Genomic DNA, 18,358 nt, shown 5'->3' with positions numbered 1-18,358 from the left:
GGTAAGTATCTACGAGTGGAATTGCAGGGCCATATAGTAAGTGTTGGAGAAGGCAATGGCAACCCACTCCAGTACTCTTGCCTGGAGAATCCCATGGACGGAGGAGCCTGGTAGGCTGCCGTCTATGGGGTCACACAGAGTCAGACACGACTGAAGTGACTTAGCAGTAGCAGCAGTAGTGTACATTTGACTTTATAAGAAACTTAACACCTTTCTATTCTTCCCTAGTATCTGCCCATTCTTCTCTGAAAAGGTAACTACTATCAGTTTGTTGCAGGGTTTCACTATCCCCAAGCCTTTAGTTTACCACCAAAAGATTGTTTTTTAGAAGGTTTCTAGAAAGTAATTGGCATCAACCATTTGTTTTGACTTTATAGTTCTTCTGGTGGTAACAATTGGAAAGTCATACAGTTTTCCATATTTCACATTACTGGGGCCAAGTACTGAATTGGTGGTTTAGTCACTAAGTCATGTCCGACTCTTGTGACATGGACTGTAGCCTGCCAAACTCTTCTATCTGTGAGATTCTCCAGTCAAGAAAACTGTAGTGAGTTGCCATTTCCTTCTCCAGGGGATCTTCCCAACCCAGGAATTGAACCAGGGTATCCTGCATTAGCAGGCAGATTCTTTGCAGTCTGAGTCACCGGGTAAGCCCTCTTTAGGTGGTGGTAGTTTAGTCGCCAAGTCGTGTCTGACTCTTGTGACCCCATAGACTGTAGCCTACCAGGCTCCTCTGTCCGTGGGATTCTCCAGGGAAGAATAGTGTGAACTGCCAAAATTTTTTGAGTGTCTATTGAGATTTCTGGGGTTGGGAAGACTAGGGTTCCATCCTAACTGAATGGAATGGCTATATAGTGTCTAGCCCTTGTGATGATCCCAGAAAGTCTTCTTAGTGATTCTCTTGAGGATCTCTCTCTTGATTCACCATTGCCTTTTAATTGACACAGTCCCACTGTTATGTTGCCCCATATCTAAGCTCACTCCATCAGTGACTTGGAAAACTTTTCAGTTCTTAAGGCACTCTCCCTGGATTTGAAAACCTTCTTGGAGTCACTGAGCTTCAAGGTTTACAGTGATAAATGTCCATTTCATTGTGGATGGATGGCAGAGCAGAGTATGTTTTTTTTTGGGTTGCCCCAGGCTACTCTGTCTCCCCTCCCTCTTGCAGGTTTGCTGGCTGCCTTTCATCATCTTCCTTGTTTGATTCACCTTGACAGATTCATGTGCAGACTTGCCCTCTTAGTGAAGTACAACTGATGGTGCGTGCAACCTAATGAAAGGAGTTTGTTCCTTTCCTTGGCATTCTTCAAATACCTCATCACTTTCAGACAAATTCTTTCCATTTATTTCTTAAAATGGAGTCACTAGTCAATCACTGAGGCTAAGAGTCTTTTACAAAAGCTTCTATTTTGACTTAGTATAATTTATCAATTTTTAGTTTTATGGATCACGTTTTTGGTATAATGTCTAAGAATTCTTCACCAAGCCCTAGGGCCTGAAGATTTTCTCCTGTTTTCTTCTAAGAGTTTCATAGTTTTACATTTAGATCTATGGTTCATTTTGAGTTAATTTTTTGTGTAAGGTTTACAGTTTAGGTAGAGGTTCATTTTTAAAAATTTTTTGACCTGTATTCAATTGCTTCAGCACCATTTGTCGAAAAGACTATTCTTCCTCCATTGGATTGCTTTTACACCTTGGTCAAAGATCAGTTGGCCATTTTTGTGTGAGTCTATTTCAGTGTTCTCAGTTCTATTTCACTGATCATTGATTTTTTATCACTGATCTCTATTTTTTCCCATTGATATGTCTATCTCCCTGCCAATAATACACATTCCTGATTCAGTTCAGTTCAGTTCAGATGCTCAATCGTGTCCGACTCTCCATGACCCCATGAATCACAGCACACCAGGCCATCCTGTCCATCACCAACTTCCGGAGTTCACTCAACCTCATGTCCATCAAGTTGGTGATGCCATCCAGCCATCTCATCCTCTGTCATCCTCTTCTCCTCCTGCCCCCAATCCCTCCCAGCATCAGGGTCTTTTCCAGTGAGTCAACTCGTCGCATGAGGTGGCCAAAGTATTGGAGTTTCAGCTTTAGCATCAGTCCTTCCAATAAACACCCAGGACTGATCTCCTTTAGGATGGACTGGTTGAATCTCCTTGCAATCCAAGGGACTCTCAAGAGTCTTCTCCAGCACCACAGTTCAAAAACATAAATTCTTCAGCACTCAACTTTCTTCACAGTCCAACTCTGACATCCATACATGACCACTGGAAAAACCATAGCCTTGACTAGATGGACTTTTGTTGGCAAAGTAATGTCTCTGCTTTTTAATATGCTATCTAGGTTGGTCATAACTTTCCTTTCAAGGAGTAAATGTCTTTTAATTTCATGGCTGCAGTCACCATCTGCAGTGATTTTGGAGCCCAGAAAAATAAAGTCTGACACTGTTTCCTTATAGCTTTATGATCGTATGTGCTCAGTCACTTCACTCATCTCCAGCTCTTTGTGGCCTGATAGACTGTAGCCTGCCCCTCTCTTTCTAAATAGGTAGAGAGCTGTATCATGTTCATGAGTTGGAAGGTTCAGCATATAATGATGTCAGTTCTCCCTCAAATTTATATATAGCATTATTTAATGAAATTCCTAAGAGGAATAAAGTTAGAGGAATCACACTGCCTGATTTTTAAAATTGTGATTTCTCTAACGTTATTCCTTTATTACAATATTGTTTTAGCTATTCTAGTTCCTATGTCTTTTAATATAAGTTTTAGAATAACCTGGCCTCCATCTGTAAAAAATATCTTGCTGAGAGCTTCATAGAAATTGCATTAAATAAAGCTGTATATAAATTTGAGGGAGAACTGACATTTTTATATGCTGAGTCTTCCAAATCATGAACATGGTACGTCTCTCCACCTATTTAGAAAGAGAGAGCTTTTTCTCTAGGTATCACACATACATAACTTACCATAGTCTGCTGGTATCAACATTTTCCCAGTTTGGATGGAATGTGGAAATCTTACTCAGTTATAATATAATTGTCTTATATAATCTCTGCATACATTGAAAACCACATCAGATGGTACTTTATACTTCAACCATCAAACATAATTTAGAAAGTTCAATTGGAGAAGGAAAAATCTATTTTATATATCCATATTTTTACTCTTTCTATTATGCTTTATCTCCCTCCTGATGTTCCCAGGTTCCTTCTTTTATAATTTCCTTTCTGTTTAGAGAATTTCTTTAAGCCATCCTTTCAGGGTAGGTTTAGTTCAGTAGGTTGGCTGGTGGCAAATTCTCATAGTTTACCTGAGAATACCCTGATTACCCCTTCATTCCTAAAGGATATTTTCACAGAGTTCTCTATTGACAGTTGTTTTCTTCAGCTTTTGAAAAATACTGTCAGTTCCTTCTGACCTCCGTGATTTCTGATGAGAAATCCTCTGTGATTCAAATTGTTTTCCCCTTAAAGGCAAGGCATCATTTCTCTCTTGCAACCTTTTTATTTGTCCTTTGTTTTCAGAAGTTTCAGAATGATAGATCTTGGTATGGATTTCTTTACGTGTATACAGTTTGGGGTTTGTTCAGCTTCTTGAAGTTGTAAGTTTATGTCTTTTGGGAGTTTTTCAGCCATTATGTTTTTGAATACTTTTCCAGTTCTACCTTTTTCCTTCTCTCCTTTCCTAACTTTGATGACACAGATGTTCAGTTATTGCATTTTTTAGTTTTAAATATTCCATTTAGTTCTTTTTTATACATTCTATTTCTTTGATGATATGTTCTTTATTTTTGTCTTATTTATTATTTTTAAAATTTATTTATTTTTAATTGGAAGATAATTGCTTTAAAATGTTGTTGGTTTCTGCCATACATCAACATGAATCAGCCATAGGTATATGTATGTCTGTCCCCTCTTGATCCTCCCTCCCACCTCCCATTCCATCCCACACCTCTAGCCTGTCACAGAGCACTGGATTTGAGCTCCCTGTGTCAGACAGCAAATTTCCATTAGCTATCTAATTTTACACATGTTTATATGTTTCAACGCCATTCTCTCAATTCATCCCATACTCTCCTTCCACTGCTGTGTCCACAAGTCTGTTCTCTGTGTCTGTGTCTCTACTACTGCCCTACAAATCAGTTCATCAGTACCATTTTTCTAGATTTCATATATATGTGTTAATATACGGTATTTGTTTTTCTCTTTCTGACTTACTTCATTCTGTATAACAGGCTCTAGGTTCATCCACCTCACTAGAACTGACTCAGATGTGTTCCTTTTTATGGTCGAGTAATATTCCATTGTATGTATGCACCAACACTTTTTTATCTATTCATCTGTTGATGGACATCTAAGTTGCTTCCATGTCCTAGCTGTTGTAAATAGCCCTGCAATTAATATTGGGGTACATGTGTATTTTAGAATTATGGTTTTCTCAGGGTATAAGACCAGTAGTAGGATTGCTGGGTCATATGGTAGTTTTATTCCTAGTTTTTAAAGAAATCTCCTTACTGTGCTCCATAGTGGCAGTATCTATTTACATTTCCACTAACAGTGAAAGAAGATTGTCTTTTCTCCACATGCTCTCTAGCATTTATTGTTTGTAGGTTTTTTGATGATCCCTATCAAATTACCAATGGCATTTTTCATAGAACTAGAAAAAAAATTCACAATTTGTTTGGAAACACAAAAGACCCTGAATAGCCAAGGTAATCTTGAGAAAGAAGAATGGAGCTGGAGGAATCAACCTTCTTGACTTCAGACTGTACTACAAAGCTGCAGTCATCCAGACAGTATGGTACTGGCACAAAAACAGAAACATAGACCGATGGAACAAGATAGAAAGCCCAGAGGTAAACCCATGCACCTGTGTACAGCTTATCTTTGACAAAGGAGGCAAAAATATACAATGGAGAAAAGATAATCTCTTCAATATGTGGTGCTTGGAAAACTGGACAGCCACATGTAAAAGAATGAAATTAGAGTACTTCCTAACACCATACACAAAGATAAACTCAAAATGGATTAAGACCTAAATGTAAGACCAGAAACTATAAAATTCTTAGAGGAAAACATAGGAAGAACACTCTATGACATAAGTCACACCAAGATCCTCTATGATCCACCTCCTAGAGTAATGGAAATAAATATAAAAATAAACAAATGGGGTCTAATTAGACTTAAAAGCTTCTGCACAGCAAAGGAAACCATAGACAAGATGAAAAGATAGCCCTCAGAATGGGAGAAAATAATAGCAAATGAAGCGACTGACAAAGGATTAATCTCCAAAACATACAAGCAGCTTGTGTGTGTGTTAGTTGCTCAGTCGTGTCCAACCCTTTGCAAACCATGGACTGGAGCCCATGAGGCTCCTCTGTCCATGGGATTTTCCAGGCAAGAACACTTGAGTGGGTTGCCATTTCCTCCTCCAGGGGATCTTCCCAACCCTGTCTCCTGTGTCTCTTACATTGCAGGCGGATTCTTTACCCGCTGAGCCATTAAAGGAATGACAGGTTAGGCAGCTCAATATCAGAAAAACAAACAACCCAATCAAAAATGGGCAGAAGACATAAATAGTTATTTCTTCAAAGAAGACATACAAATGGCCAATAAACACAAGAAAAAATGCTCAGCATTGCTTGTTATTATTATTATCATAGAGAAATGCAAATCAAAATTACAATGTGGTATCACAAGGAAAGATATAAGCATCTGAATGCAGAGTTCCAAAGAATAGCAAGGAGAGATAAGAAAGCCTTCCTCAGTGATCAGTGCAAAGAAATAGAGGAAAACAACAGAATAGGAAAAACAAGAGATCTCTTCAAGAAAATTAGAGATACCAAGGGAATATTTCATGCAAAGATGGGCTCAATAAAGGACAGAAATGGTATGGAACTAACAGAAGCAGAAGATAGTAAGAAGAGGTGGCAAGAATACACAGAAGAACTGTACAAACAAGATCTTCACGACCAAGATAATCACAATGGCGTGATCACTCACCTGGAGCCAGACATCTTGGAATGTGAAGTCAAGTGGGCCTTAGAGAGCATCACTACAAACAAAGCTAGTGGAGGTGATGGAATTCCAATTGAGCTATTTCAAATCCTGAAAGATGATGCTGTGAAAGTGCTGCACTCAATATGCCAGCACATTTGGAAAACTCAGCAGTGGCCACAGGACTGGAAAATGTCAGTCTTCATTCCAATCCCAAAGAAAGGCAATGCCAAAGAATGCTCAAACTACTGCACAATTGCACTCATCTCACATGCTAGTAAAGTCATGCTCAAAATTCTCCAAGCCAGGCTTCAGCAATATGTAAACCATGAACTTCCAGATGTTCAAGCAGGTTTTAGAAAAGGCAGAGGAACCAGAGATCAAATTGCCAACATCCGCTGGATCATGGAGAAAGCAAGAGAGTTCCAGAAAAACATCTATTTCTGCTTCATTGACTATGCCAAAGCCTTTGACTGTGTGGATCACAATAAACTGTGGAACATTCTGAAAGAGATGGGAATCCCAGACCACCTGACCTGCCTCTTGAGAAACCTGTATGCAGGTCAGGAAGCAATAGTTAGAACTGGACATGGAACAACAGACTGGCTCCAAATAGGAAAAGGAGTACATCAAGGTTGTATATTGTCACCCTGCTTATTTAACTTCTATGCAGAGTACATCATGAGGAACACTGGGCTGGAAGAAGCACAAGCTGGAATCAAGATTGCCGGGAGAAATATCAATAACCTCAGATATGCAGATGACACCACCCTTATGGCAGAAAGTGAGAGGAAGTAAAAAGCCTCTTGATGAAAGTGAAAGAGGAGAGTGAAAAGGTTGGCTTGAAGCTCAACATTCAGAAAACAAAGATCATGGCATCTGGTCCCATCACTTCATAGGAAATAGATGGGTAAACAGTGGAAGCAGTGTCAGACTTTATTTTTTTGGGGTCCAAAATCACTGCAGATGCTGATTGCAGCTGTGAAATTAAAAGACACTTACTCCTTGGAAGGAAAGTTATGACCAACCTAGATAGCATATTAAAAAGTAGAGACATTACTTTGCCAACCAAGTTCCGTCTAGTCAAAGCTATGGTTTTTCCCATGGTCATGTATGGATGTGAGAGTTGGACTGTGAAGAAAGCTGATCACCGAAGAATTGATGCTTCTGAACTGTGGTGCTGGAGAAGACTCTTGAGAGTCCCTTGGACTGCAAGGAGATCCAACCAGTCCATTCTAGAGGAGATCAATCCTGGGTGTTCAGTGGAAGGACTGATGCTAAAGCTGAAACTCCAATACTTTGGCTACCTCATGCGATGAGTTGACTCACTGGAAAAGAGTCTGATGCTGGGAGGGATTGGGGGCGGGAGGAGACGGGGACGACAGAGAATGAGATGGCTGGATGGCATCACTGACTCGATGGACATGAGTTTGAGTGAACTCCAGGAGTTGGTGATGGACAGGGAGGCCTGGCGTGCTGTGATTCATGGGGTCGCAAAGAGTCGGACACGACTGAGCGACTGAACTCACACTGGTCAGAATGGAGACTTTCTTTTAAAAATTTGTTTCTATTATGTTTGTAATTGCTTATTGGAGCATCTTAATAAACATCTATGTCACATTGCTTGTAAGTTTTAGTTGTCATTTCTCATCAAGTGGAGATTTTCCCCGTTTTTGATATTATGAGTGATTTTTGATTGAAACCTGTACATTTTGGGTATTATGTTAATGAGACTCTGAATAGTATTTAAATATTTTGCTTTTATCATGCTTCTGACACTGCTCTGACAGGAGAAGGGGAATGCCACTTCATTGATGCCAATTGGAGTGGAATCCTGGTTCCTCATTTAGCCTCCATTGACACCTAGGGGTGAGGGTATCCTCACCCCCATCGGCAAGGTGGGAGTTCTGGCTCTCCCCTATGCCTCTGCTGATACCACCCTTGCTGAGAGGAGAAGAAATGCCTCGCTATAGTTCTCATGACTGCCAGCAGCACCAAACTAGGGGAAGGATGCTAGTTTCTGCTGCTGCTGCTAAGTCACTTCAGTCGTGTCCGACTCTGTGTGACCCCATAGACGGAAGCCCACCAGGTTCCCCCGTCCCTGGGATTCTCCAGGCAAGAACACTGGAGTTGGTTGCCATTTCCTTCTCCAATGTGGGAAAGTGAAAAGTGAAAGTGAAGTCGCTCAGTCATGTCTGACTTTCAGCGACCCCACGGACTGCAGCCTACCAGGCTCCTCCATCCATGGGATTTTCTAGGCAATAGTACTGGAGTGGCTTGCCATTGCCTTCTCCGAGTTTCTGCTAGATTGTAGTAAAAGTGCCAATTCTCTGCTGGGACTCCTCTGATACCACCCCAGTGGGTAGGAGAGGAAGGGCCCCTTGTTATCACCAGGTGGGCATGAATCCTGTCTTTCCATGTAGTCTCTACTGACACTGCATCAAAGGGGCCTTGTTATTGCCCAATAGGAATGAAAGTTCAGTCTCCCAACTTGTCTTTCTCTGAAATCACCGTAGCATATTACAGCCTGCCGAGGGTGTAAGTTTAACTTCCCCACTTGGCCTTTGTTGGCATGGATAGTTCCTTAATATTTTCTGGGGAATTTTCCTGGAGCAGAGTGGTTATTATCTAAAACTTTTCTATCTTGCAAGGTTGGCCCTTTTGGCCTTTCCTGGTCCTCTGCCTAGAGAGAGCAGGTGTTTTTTCTTTTTCTTTTGCTTATTCCCATTGATGCTTCCAGGTTTTCAGCTTCTCTAGCACCCAATCTAGGATAGATGAAGCAAAACAAAATAAAACAAAACCTCAGGGAACTCACTGCTTTGTTATTCCTTGGGCTCTGAGGTCAATAGTCGGCCTTCTTTTGTCTACTTTTCAGACTATTCTTATGTTTGTTTTGTAACCAATGTCAAAGGTTTTAAACTGTACTTAGCATTAGAAATAGGGAGAAGTACACCTACCACATCTTTCTAGATGCAGAGGTAGCACTTCGTTTGTTTTCACACTTTATTTTATTATGGAAAAACTTGAACACACAGAAATAGAGAAATGAGTAGAACGAACCCCCCTTTAGTCAGCTTCAACAATTTTCAACGTTTTGCCAATCATGTTTTATTTCTCCCCACTCCAAGATCTGTTGCAGTTTTTAAACTCAAATCCTAGATATAATATTATCTCATTCAATGTGAGTGTGCATCTCTAAGAACAAATGCTTTTTTTAACATAATCACAATGTCATTATCCTAATTTACTAATTAATAATTCCTTAATGTAAGCAAATGCTAAATAATATTCAAATTTCTGTGATTGTTTCAAGAAGTATTATTAAATCTGATTTTTTTCAAAATAGGACACAAACCAAATGCAATGATGCATTTGTTGTTAGTTCTCTTAAGTCTCTTTTAAAAAATCCTTAAATTTCCTAAGTTAGGCACAGAAAGACAAATATTGCATGATGTCACTTATATGTGGAATCTAAAAAGTCCAACTCATATAGCTGAGAGTAGAACATTGCTCCTAGGAATTGGAGACTGGGGGAAATGGGGACATGTTAGACAAAGGGTACAAAGTTTTAGTTATGTAGGATGAATAAGTTCTGGAGATCTAATGCACAGCATGGCCACTAAAGTCAGTAATACTGCACTGTATACCTGAAATTTACTAACAGAGTAGATCTTAACTGTTGTCATGATTTAGTGATGAATGTGTTGATTACCTTAATGTGGTCATTTCACAATATATACATATATCAAAATATCACATTGTATACCTTAAATATATACAATTTTTACTTGTAAATTATACCTCAATAAAGCTAGAAAAGAATGTGGAAGTCTCCCATCTTTCTTTCTCTCATTCTTGCTATTTCACTTAGAAATAGACTTTAACCAGCACAGTACCAGAGTAGAAAGAAAATAAAAAAGAAGCAAAACATACAAAGTCCAGGAACACATCAAATATTCAACAAAGATGGGATTTCAAATTAATGAAGAAATAATTATTATAACAAATGGCATTGGGATAACTAGCTATCAATTTTAGGAAATGTAACACAGTTAAATCACTATGCCAAAACTTTAAATAAGTTCTAAATGAATCGATAATTTAAATGAAACAATAAAAGTATCTGAAGAAAAACTAGATTTAACTTTTAGAGCAGTTTTAGGTTTACAACAAAACTGAGTGAAAGGTACAGAAAATTACCATATATGCTTTGCCCTCACACATGCATAACCTCCATTATCAACATCCCCCACCAGAGTGGTACGTTTTTTTACAGTTAATGAACTTACATTGACACATCACGATCACCTAACATTAAGATTCATTCTTGGTGTTGTACACACTTTGGGTTTAGATAAGTTTATAATGACATGTATCAACCATTATGGGGGCTTCCCAGGTGGCACAGTGGTAAAGAATCAGCCTGCCAATGCAGGAGACACAGGAGACATGGATTCGATCCCTGGGTTGGGAAGATCCCCTGGAGAAGGAAATGGCCACCCGCTCCAGCATTCTTGCCTGGAAAACTCCATGTGCAGAGGAACGTGGTGGGTTACAGTCCATGGGGTCGCAAAGACTCAGACATTACTGAGTGACTGAGTGCACACACACACACACACATCCACCATTATAGTTTTATACAGAGTAGTTTCAATGCCCTAAAATCCTCTATGCTCAGTCTATTCATTCTTCATTCTCCATAATCCCTGGCAACCACTCATCTTTTTACTGTCACCATAGTTTTTCATTTTCCAGAATGTCATATAGTGGAATCATACAGTATTAGCTTACTTTGTTGCTGCTGTTGTTTTATTTAAACATTTATTGTTTTCCTCATCTTCTTTTAAATGGCATTTATAACTTTAAAAAATGGGTTATTTTTCCTAAAAATTCCATTCTGGATTTGGCTGATTGTTTCTTAGTGGTGACACTGAACTTGTTCTTTTATTTCCCATATCACCATTAACTGGGAATTAGAGCTCCATACCTGATTAGATTTAGGTTCAGTTCTTTTTTTTTAATTTTTGGAATCAATATATCATAGGGGATATATGATTCCAACTGCATCACATCAGAAGGTACATAATATTAGCTGTTCTATTCTTAGTGATGCTAAAATTGATCAATGGGTTCAGGTGGTATCAATCTGATCCCTCCATTGTAAAACTCCCCATCATCCTTTGCTTAATCTTTTTTTTTTCTATTCATGATCATTGCCCTAGATTAGTGGTTCTCAAGCAGAGATGATTTCGTCCCTCAGGGGACATGTAACAATGTCTGAAGACATTTTTGATTGGCAAAACTGGGGTACAGTACTAACGGCATCTAGTGAGTAGGCACCAGAGATGATGCTAAAAATTCTGTTAATACAGTGCATAGATAGTCCCCAAATAAAGAATGATCTGGCCCCAAATGTCAATAGTGTTGGTGTTGAGAAACCATGGTCTAGATTTATTATTTCACTAGAGATTATAACCTCAGATATGCAGATAACACCACCCTTATGGCAGCAAGTGAAGAAGAACCTCTTGATGAAAGTGAAAGAGGAGAGTGAAAAAGTTGGCTTAAAACTCAACATTCAGAAAACTAAGATCATGGCAACCGGTCCCATCACTTCATGGCATATAGATGGGGAAAGAGTGGAAACAGTGGCTGACTATTTTTTGGGGCTCCAAAAATCACTGCAGATGGTGATTGCAGCCATGAAATTAAAAGATGCTTGCTCCTTGGAAGAAAAGTTATGACCAGTCTAGACAGCATATTAAAAAGCAGAGACATTACTTTGCTGACAAAGGTCCGTCTAGTCAAGGCTATGGTTTTTCCAGTACTCATGTATGGATGTGAGAGTTGGACTATAAAGAAAGCTGAGTACTAAAGAATTGATGGTTTTTAACTGTGGTGTTGGAGAAGACTCTTGGGAGTCCCTTGGACTGCAAGGAGGTCCAACCAGTCCATCCTAAAGGAGATCAGTCCTGGGTGTTCATTGGAAGGACTGATGCTAAAGCTGAAACTCCAATACTTTGGCCACCTGATGCGAAAAGCTGACTCATTTGAAAAGACCCTGATGCTGGGAAAGATTGAAGGCAGGAGAAGGGGACGACAGAGGATGAGATGGTTGGATGGCATCACCGACTCAATGGACATGAGTTTGAGTAGACTCCGGGAGTTGGTGATGGACAGGGAGGCCTGGCATGCTGCAATCCATGGGGTTGCAAAGAGTCGGACACGACTGAGTGACTGAACTGAACTGAACTGAGAGGTTATAAACAGTGACATAATTATATCACTCCTTCTGCATTTGCTATCTGCAATTACTACATAAAGAAGAGTATCATTTACTATGGGAAAGATGTGATAATTCTTGGTTTTTATTTTTATTAATTTTTACAACAATAATTTGGTGCTCTACAACCATCCAGGGGTGACCAACAATTTTTAATATCATTATGAACTCATATTTTATACATTTTATGCTTGATTAATTGCAGATTTTTTGATGCTCTAATTGTCCCAATATAGGCAAATGGGAACTCCCCTTCATCTTGGATCCTGTGTTCTTTTGACATGACTATATGAGTCTTTGATATCACCCTTGTTTTTTGACAAAAAAGATGTCCCAGGATAATTTTGTACAATTTCCTGTTATATACGTGTAAATAATTATTTCTTCAAGGAAGATTGATTCCTTTTGGTACAAAATTATATTTATAGACCACAGTCCAGGCATTAAACATACTCATCGCTAGTAGGTTGTCATTGCTGCTATGTCTTTTCAGTGGACAGAGCTAGGAAATACTTTTAGAAAGAGAAAAATAAATAAACCATAAGTTCATATTGTTTCTGTAAATATTTATATTTCCTCAACTTTCTTACATAAAATGTAGCATACTATCTATGCTTTATGGTAAAGGCTTTTGAGTCCATGTTATGAAGCAGAGAGGTAAGGAATCAAAAGTATGTCATTGTAGTAACATAGATGGATTAGAGATTATCATACTAAGTGCAGTAAGTCAGATGAAGACAAATATCACAGGATATCACTTACATGTGGAATCTTTAAAACATGATACAAATGAACGTATTTAAAAAACAGAAACAGACTCACAGACATAGAAAACAGACTTACAGTTTCCAGAGGGGAATGGTGGGGGAGAAGGATAAATTAGGAGTTTGGGATTAGCAGATACAAACTGATATAAATTACTACATATAAAAAAGATAAACAACAAGGAAATACTGTGTAGCACAGGGAACTATTCAACACTTTGTATATATATATATAATCACTTTGCTCTACACCTGGAGCTAACACAACCTTGTATATATGCTGTAACTCAGTAACTAAAACAAGAAAGGAAAAAGTATAAGTCAAATGGGGCAGCAGTCTGAAGGGGTATAGCTAGAGTTGCCGAAGACTGATGGAAGCTAAGAAACAGACAACTGGAATCACTATGTTGTGAAAACTGGGAAAATGGCTGGTTAGGATATGATGCAGTAAAATCTCTATCTTTGCTGTCATCTGTCACTAGCCTGACTTTCGCTCTCTCTGTCAGTCTTTCCTTTCTTTCAGCCAGAAAAGGGCCTGGGCTATTGGAATCACAGGGGCGCAGGCTACTCAGGGTTAGACGTGTGCTTGAAGAATACCTTGACTTCCATTCTCTGCCCCCTTCCACACCACTAGCCTACTGCTTCCTTCTATAGGGCTTGCATCTTCTGGAAGCCTGTGGGGGAGCCTGATGAGCCTCCGGTTCAGTTCCCTGGTTACTAGTATGGCTCTGGGGATGCAGGCAGTGTCTTTGTCCTGCTGCAATGATAAACAGGGCTGCTGAGCTGGCTACCTTGGTCATCATGACCAGGCCAGGAGACCGGCTATTCCTGAGCTTAGGACGGCTTGGCATGATCCAAATGGGATGGGAAGAACCCACCTGACCAGCTTCTAGATCTAAGGGCTTAGTGCTGAGTGAACTTGCCATTCCCCCCCCGCTTTTTTTTAGCCCAGTGAAGACTCACAGACCATTGACGGCTAGAAAAAGTAGGTGTCAGATCTCATTGTTGATAGTACGTATATTCTAAATGGGAACAATATAGAAGCAGAGAGAAAGCATAAGCAAATTCGAGGCATTTGTTGTTTCTGTGCCTGCCTCAGTTTCATTTGTATAGTGAGAATAATATTGGGACTTACCTCATCAGGGTATTATGAGGTTTAAATAACTTTGCTGTTGTTCAGTTGCTAAGTCATGTCCAACTCTTTGTGACCCCACAGACTGTAGCCTGCCAAGCTCCTCTGTCCGTGGGATTTCCCAGGCAAGAATACTGGAGTGGGTTGCCATTTCCTTCTCCACAGGATCTTCCTACCCAGGGGTCGAACCTGTGTCTCCTGAATTGCAGGCTGTCTCCTGCATTACTGGTGGATTCTTTACTGCTGAGCCACCAGGGAAGCCCTACTTTTACTATCATTTGAGTATAATCATTGTATGAAAATAATAAATTATATCATGTCATTCCCTTGCTAACACCCTCAAAGATTCCCATCATAACTGACATAATATTTAAATCCTATATAATGGTCTATAAGGTTCCAGGTGATCTTGTTCCTGCCTACATCTCTATCTTGGTCATCTTGTACCACTCTCCTTCTTCTTGGTCACCAAATTCAAGCCATTCTGGACATATTTTCATTTCTTAAAATCATCAAACTCTTTTTTATCTCAGGACCTCTGCACTTGCTCTACATGTTTACAATCAGAAAAGCAAAAAACCTGAGAAACCAAAATCCAGAATCCATAAAAAAAAGTTTGTGAATCTTGACTATATAATAATGTTAAGCAAACTCCGGGAGATGGTGACGGATAGGGAAGCCTGGTGTGCTGCAGTCTGTGGGGTCACAAAGAATCAGACATGACTTAGCAAATGAACAACAAACATCATATGGTTAAAAAAATGAAATAAAATACAATAGTTAAATGATGAATGGGAAAATAAACATATACTTGAACATGACAGCCAAAGGACTAATACCTTAGTAGTTAGGAGTCCAAAGTCTAGATTCTAACTGCTGGGTTTGAATCCCAGATCCATCATTTACTAGCTGTGTGACCTTGGGTTTCACTTAATCTCTTTATGCCTCAGTTGCCTCAACTGTAAAATGGGGATTATAACAACATCTACTACTTAATATTGTAGAAGGTTAAGCAATTTAATAGACTGACTCTTGGGATACTCAAGCACTATGTAAATTTTACTTATTATCACAGTTACTAAGAAGCCAAAAGAAAACTAGGCAAAGTATGTAAACAGGCAGTTCACAAAAACGTAATATGAAATAAGCAATAAACATGAAAATATGGTTGACTGGTGGCTCAGAAGGTAAAGAATATGCCTGCAATGCAGGGGACCCATGTTTGATCCCTGGGTTGGGAAGATCCCTTGGAGAAGGAAATGGCAACTCCAGTATTCTTGCCTGGAGAATCCAATGGACAGAGGAGTCTGCCGGGCTAAAGTCCATGGGGTCACAAAGAGTCGGACATGACTGAGTGACTGACACATATGGTTGACTTAACTCATGATGAAAAGCATTAATTTATTTCACATATATTTACATATGTATTAAATGCCAAAGGGGCACTGGGCATAGAATGGTGAACATCTTACTTTCATGGAGTTTACACTGTGTGTGTGTGTGTAATATTTCATACATCATGTAGTAATAGTGTTTTAAATAAAAAAGAAGCAGGAATGGGGTGTCATTTTATAAAAGTTCAAGAACTCTGAGATAAGGTGATAGTTAAGCAGTGATCTGAAAAAGTGAGGGAAAAAGTCATGAGGATTTCCAGGGGAACAGCTTTCCAAGAAGAGGGAACAATAAGGGCACAGGCTTGGAAGCAGGAGCCAGCTTAGCTTATTCAAGGAACAGCAGTAAATCTAGTTTGTTCGAGGCAAGGCTGAGTTGACAGAGGTCTAAGAGACAGAGGCCAGATTCTACAGGACTTTAAAGGCCAGGATAAAGACTTGGAACTTTGCTAGGAGTGAAATGAAAAGCCTGCTATCACTTGGGAATTGTATTCAGCTACGCATAACAGGGATCCAAATAACAAAGGCTTAAATAGGATGGTGCTTTGAGTATTATATTGATTCTAGGACACACTATTATTTTATGTACCATGAAAGAGGAAATAAATGCTGGCAAATATAATCCAGAAGCTGTCATTCAAAGATTTCAGAGATATTGAAGCATAAAGAGAGATGTACCTTTCAGTGTTGGTAGCATAATATGCTATTTTTTTTCTCATGTAAGATTAGGTCCTGAGGTAATCAGTTTTTGATTGCAAGATGGCTACTCAGCTATAGCCATTAAAGCCTCATTTCAGAGAGGAAGGAGAAATGAAGAAGGAGGAAATGCCTTTTATTCCTCCATATTAATTTTATAAAAATTTCCTCCAAAAAATTTACTGACATTTTTATTGCCATTGCATTCGTTGTGCACATCAACTTAGCACTGCCTGATGTCTAGCATAGAATGCTAAGTTGTTGATCCATATGTATATTACAGCCTCATTTATTTTTCATAAAAAGGATAACTGTATGGAACATGCTTGTATTGGCACAGAAAATTTCTCAAAGGATACATGAGAAATTGTTAACAAGTGGTTGTTTGGGGGGAATAAAACTGGGTTTGATTGGCAGGGGAGGGGCTTTAACTTTTCATGTTATGCCTTCTTTCATCTCTCTTTTTATAAAAATACAAATATTGTATATATTGCTTTTATAATAATATAAACCAGTAACCTTAAAAGTGGAGTGTGCATTACCCTGGGGGTATAGGGAGACTTTCCAAGGGGTAAATATACACTTAGAGTTTGAAGGGGATCAATTTCTACATCCTCAAATTTCATTTTCATATTTCCTAAAATTGATCTGCTAGAGAACACACTAGTAGTGAAAAAATTAAGCCGGTTCTCTTTTTCCATCTCCCTTTTCACAAATAGTTCTCTTTGCACTTTAAAAAAGAAAAACATATCTTTGATCCATCCCAAATCTTACCTGGGTGCACTGCCCCACAGTGTAAAATCCTCAGGGTACCAGAGAGACAGTTCCAAACACTACTGCCAATGGTGAAGAAACAAACTGGTCTAACAAATGAATATATTGGTATCAAATCGTGTTTCAACTCGGCTGGTTTCCAGTAAAATTGAAGGCAAACCCAATTGAGCTGTCAGCTGACAAATCATGAGAAATAATTTTGAAGATAAATCACTGTGTAACTTTCCCCCATATGTCTTCAAAGGAATTCAAATACTTGAGTGATATTTCTAAAACAAAATGTCCATTCTATTTACTTATTTATATAAACAAGGTTTCTATGTGTGTTTTAATCAAACAAAAAGTTGTAAGAGAACTGATGCTGAATCCTGCCTCATTCTAAAATAAGCAATATTTATCTATTAATGCATTCACCACCTTTTTTAAAAAAACAACTTATATCACTAGTAAATTTTTGTTTAATAATTACACATCAAAATTTGTAATATGTTTATAATTTTTTGATCCATTCTATTCCAATTCTAATTGTCATGATAACACAAGCAAGACTAAATTGTGAACAACACTTACAGCTTTAGGATCACAGGAAATTTTAAAAAGCATTTAAATAGCAAGATATACACATTTTTGCTACAGAGAAATCTGGTAGGATAATCAATAAAACCATTTCAAGTGTAAAAAATATGTATTATTGGGATAAAATTCTGTTATAAGAATAAGATGGAATTGAGAACTCAGGGAGAAAAGGGAAAATTTACACCTCTCAAACTGTCAAAGAAGAGCTCATTTATGAATTTTTAAAACTGATGATGGTGGCTCTCAAATCACGCATTTAGGTTTCACTGCTTTCACGTAAAACCATGATGTTTTGTTTGTGAATGTTAATATTTGCCAGAAATCACATTATTTGCAGCTTGACATTTTGGATGCAAAATTTGAGACGTCAACCTAAATAAGTGTGAAGGAGCACAACGTTAAAAATATTTTTAGAGAGCATGGTTATAAACCAATAGTTTTATATAAACATACAAAATAAATATTGGAGGGAACGTCATATACTCATTTGCCACCTTGTGGCCAGAGTTGTATGCAACTCCAGGCAAGGTGCTGCAATGAGGAAGGGGTCTCTCTTTAGGTCAGCCCCTTCAGCTACACTTCCATCAGATCTTTGTGAAGCTGAGAAGGTAGCATTCACCTGGGACTGAATCCAGACTCAAACAAGAAGTATCTAAAGGATTGTGCTGACACCTGCCCCTCTCCATGTGATTCAGAGCAAAAGCAACACGCAATCAGGAAAGGAATGTAAGAAGTGTA

The sequence above is a fragment of the Moschus berezovskii genome, chromosome X, assembly GCF_049115385.1.
Source record: "Moschus berezovskii isolate FMDL1 chromosome X, NW_MosBer_1.0, whole genome shotgun sequence".
In the NCBI taxonomy this organism is placed as follows: Eukaryota; Metazoa; Chordata; class Mammalia; order Artiodactyla; family Moschidae; genus Moschus; species Moschus berezovskii.
Note: the sequence above shows the minus strand (reverse complement) of the source record.